The following is a 4,474-nucleotide window of genomic DNA, read 5'->3' on the forward strand; positions in this document are numbered from 1 at the left end:
AAAGGAGATTTGGGGCCTACCAAATAAAAGTCAGGCCCACATGATCTGCTTTCAGTTTGGAGTCAGTAAGAGAAATAATGTGAGGGATACATACATTGTCATTCTTCAGGGAAAGCTTGAAGGGGATGTCTACCAAGACCTTTACACTGGTGAAATAATCTTGGTTCAGCATGGCAATATTCACAATTTTGCCTAGAGACAGTCCTCACGGCTAAAGGATAATAGCACATTCTGGGATGCCACTTCTCAATATCAAAGACATTTATACTTCAGCTAAAGGATAAAGGTTCTTCCTCCTCAAGAAAGGTAGGAAAGGGATCTCAGCTTAAACTGTAACATACTGACCCATCCCCTCCTGCTGGTAGTCAGAAAAAGCTAAGTTTGATTTCAGTTTTCTTCTGGGCCTGAAATAGTGGAGGAGATCAATGGAAGTCAAAAATGACTGTCCCTGGCTTTAGTTCCTAACATCAGAAACTAGAACAGATCTCAGCCTTCCAAAGAGGATAAGCATTCTGAGGTTGCCCGTGCGATTAATTTAAAATCTCCTCCATACATACAAAGCAATTCTGCAATGTCAACAGAGGTTAAACGTACTTATGATTAGAGAAGTACTTATTTTCCTAAATAGTGCAGAATACTGGTTTGTGTTTTAAACAATCCTAAACCATCAGGATGACTAGCTTTCCTTCTTTTGACATCCTTTATAGAAGTTTTAGATGTGGTTAAATCTTTTATCATAATATTTTCATTCATTTTGGTGTGTAACTATGGAGAACCTTTCCATTTCAGTATCTTCTATGTATCAAACATTCTTTTATACATTGCTAATACAGAGATAAATAAATACAATAGAATAAACTGGCCCAAAGAAAAATATCTGTCAGATGAGCTGCAGCTCTACATTGCATTCATTTCATTGCAGTGAATCAATGACCTCACAAGGCAGAGCAAGTTCTTAGAAGCTAAATGTCAGTAATGTTCATTGCTGAGTGAGAACACAATTAGAAATACTTGCTACTAATAGTGTGAACATACTCTTCTGTTACACGATGTCCTTTTAACACATTTTAATTTCTCAGGAAAAAACTTCTTCCAGGGTTTTAAATGAGGTCTAATGTGTCTGGGTTACTTTCAGCAAATACATTGGCTTAATTCTCTCTAACATACTATCTTCAGCAAACAAGCATCTATCAAGGTCTGTGTAATATACTAAATGCTAAATAGAAGTTAAAACCTACAAAAGGGGCTCTTTTAGAAAAATAAAGTCATGGTTCAGAAAAATTTTTGTTCTCTACACTCTCAAGTTAGGCTGAATCTTGAAATTAGCATCTTCATAAAGTGCTGAAAGACCCACATTTTGGTGCTATTCTTTGACTGACTTGGGACTGCAGGTGAGGGATTATATCTTTCACTCATGCTGTGAAGTTATTTCTGAAATGATATTATTAAGTACCATCAGGGACAAGGTGTAGTTGAAGGAATGCTTAAGAATTTAATCAGTATTTAAAATGCCCCAGTCTACTTAATCTGGCAAGTGTACACATTAGTTTTAAGGGATTTGGTCCCCAAATGATTTCATGATATCCAAGTAAAATGAATATGTGTATATTTATTTCCTTGAGTGATTACTAAGCCTCTCAAATATTAAATGTGGACTTATATAAAATGAGTAGGTGTAAGAAGGCGAATCCTAAAGACAAATAGTTTAAACCAATGAAGAATTTCTCTGGAAAGAATAAAGAGTAAGTGACTAGGGGTAGGAGAGGAGCAGGAAGGAAGGGCGGATGAAAGCGTCCTCGCCTAATCGTTTATAAATTGTTGTTAAGAGACAAAATTCTCTCTATGCCCAGATTATGTAATTTATCCAAAGTGTGCAGGCTCTTCTGTTCAGCAGTGCTGATAACGACCCTAATAGTTTAATTACAACTTGCTGCTCAAGGAGATAAACAAGGCTGTTTGCTTTTTAAGTCAGGGGTTACAATTACTTTTAAGGGAGGGGGAAAGGAGCATCTGTGAGTAGATCTTATTGTGTCAGGAAAGCAACCTCAAACCAGCTGGAAAACAAAGCCCTGGGAGTGAGCAGCCGCCACAAAATTAGAGCAAAACCTCCCGATCTGAGCAGTGGAGCAGTAGGCGGGAGGCGTAGTAAACAGGCGTTGCACGTAGGTGGGCAGGGATAGAAAAGTTTTTGGAGGCCCGTCAGTGAGCACTTTCCCTGGGATTCCATCACCAAAGGACTGAGCACCGCCACCCTCCACCCCCCTCAGCTGTCCAGCTCATTGTCAGGTGTCTGTCACACAGCCCTCAGCTTCAGCACCACCAAGAGGACAGCTCCCCAACCAAAGAACACAGCCCTCAGCAACCGCCCTCCCTCATTGACAAACATCCTTCCCACCACATTTCTTTCTTACTGTTGTCTTTCTTGACACTGTGCTTTTAAGGGTATTTTCTAAAGGACATTTGGAAGGGACTGGGAGCTTGTTTGGCCTGTTTATTTCCAGATGAAAAGGAGACGAGTCCTCTCTGAAAAGTCCAATCTTTTCATTGGCTTCCAGAGCAATTTAACCAGAATAAAAGACTGCAAGTCACTGGCTTGAATCTGGTGGCAGAATGGTTCAGCCTAAGCCAGCACTAACAGAAACTTGAAACTCTTTTTTCAAGCTTTGTTTTGTTGTAAAAGCACCAGTAGTAGGTGAACAACCTTTATTAAGTGTCTCCTTAGCCCCTTTCCTTCTCTGCTAAGCCAAAGATGTTCAGGGAATATACCGGAGTTTGGTAAAAAAAAAAAAAAAGAAGGAGTGATCCTTAATATCTCTGGGTTGGAAACAACCTTGATCCTAAAAGGAACTCTTCTCAGTCCTTTCCAAGAACTCTCACAGTCATATTCTGAATCTAGAACATACAAGTGAAGGATTAATAGTTCCAATGGAGACCACAGGCTACAACTGTATGTCACAAAAACTATCAAAGCTTCCTCCAATGAAGTCTTCTTTCCCCCAGTCACAAATCCATAGGCAAACATTCCAGAAGTGACAAGAAAACAAAGGGTTTAAAAAAAAAAAAAACCCAAATCACCAAAATAGGAAAAGTTACACTCCAAAGAAGTTGGCTACTTTGGCACACTCAGTTACCATCCCACCAGTCATAGGATATGATTCTTTAGCAAATACATCTCATTTCTCTATGTAGAGCTTTCTCCTTCATTCAGACTTCTCAGTAGTGAGTAAAATAGTCATTATTTGAATTTTCTCTTTGCTCCAGCATGCACAGACACACATATACTTTGCTTGATTCAGTTCCATTTTCAAGGGTTTAGTTTCCTAAAGAAAAAGATATCCTTTTCTTCTTAAACTTATTTTGAAGGAGGATTTTCAGGAAAATGCCCACTCTTTTTGCATTGGAGTTGCTAGAATAGTAAGGAATTCTAGAAAGGAAGAGACACAAACTTGGGGGGCGGGAGGCAGGGGGACTTAGCAGTCTTTTAGAAAAGTTAGTGGTGAACAACTTCCTCCTGGTGACAGGGACCCTGTACTAGGATAGGAGGGGGCAAGGGCGGTCTGCCCCTGAATCTGGAGCAACAGCAGCATCAGTGGAGACAGCGGACACTGATGCGTCCTTTCAGGCAACCCTGACAGGTCTCAGCGGACACAGTTTGACTCCTTGAATCCCTCAGTCCTTTCTGTGGCTCCTTTCTTCCTTCTTTCCTCCTTCCTCCCTTCCTTTTCCTTCCCATCCTTCCTGTATCCGCCTCTCTTCTCCTCCCCATGCTTCTTTCCCTCCCTCCTCCACCTCAGTTGCCCTTTTCACTTAATCCCATCTGGGCCACCTTGGGTACCAGTCCCACTGACAGCTTCCCATCACCCCACGTGTATCCCACAGACCATCTTATTACTATCATCACGATGGTTGCTTGCCAACTGCTGGGCCCGGTTCCCAGCTGTTAAACCCCACCCCCTCCTCTCTCCTCACTCCAAAGCCGCAGCAGTGGTATCAACCCAGCAGAATCACCAGAGTCTGAATGGCACCAACAAGTTCCACCCGCGGTAGCAGCCCCACCAGCAAACCACACCGGCGGAGCCTTGCCAGCCCCCTCCGCCCACAGCCGGCGGCGCTCGGGCAGGCTGACCCCGCGCTCCAGGCTACGCCTACGATCATTGTTATCGGTGACAGCACTCTCTTCTCTTCAAGGAAGGGGGAAGCCCGGCGTGTGATTCCCCGGCGGATGCAGGGATCCACGCGCTACCCTCCCCCACCTCCTCAAAACACCACACACACACACACACACACACACACCTCCTCACCCGGCACACAAAGAGAGCGAGTGCGCGCCGGGGACCAGCTGGGTAGGAAGTGGGGCGGGATGGGGGCGGGGGGCGGGGTGGGGTACCAAAGGAGGGGCTGGGGGCTGAGCCAGCCGGGGAGGAGGGCAGGAAGCGGGGTGGGGGAGAGAGCGGGGCACGCGCTCCGTCCTCAC

General features: G+C 44.0%; 1 protein-coding gene across 2 annotated transcripts in view; it reads right to left on the minus strand.

The window, feature by feature from the left end:
• PHACTR1 (phosphatase and actin regulator 1) overlaps positions 1-4,474 on the minus strand; it is a 527,559-nt gene that overhangs the window by 494,321 nt on the left and 28,764 nt on the right. The gene's annotated exons all lie outside the window — the stretch shown is intronic.

The sequence above is a fragment of the Bos indicus x Bos taurus genome, chromosome 23 (genome assembly GCF_003369695.1).
Source record: "Bos indicus x Bos taurus breed Angus x Brahman F1 hybrid chromosome 23, Bos_hybrid_MaternalHap_v2.0, whole genome shotgun sequence".
NCBI lineage: Eukaryota > Metazoa > Chordata > Mammalia > Artiodactyla > Bovidae > Bos > Bos indicus x Bos taurus.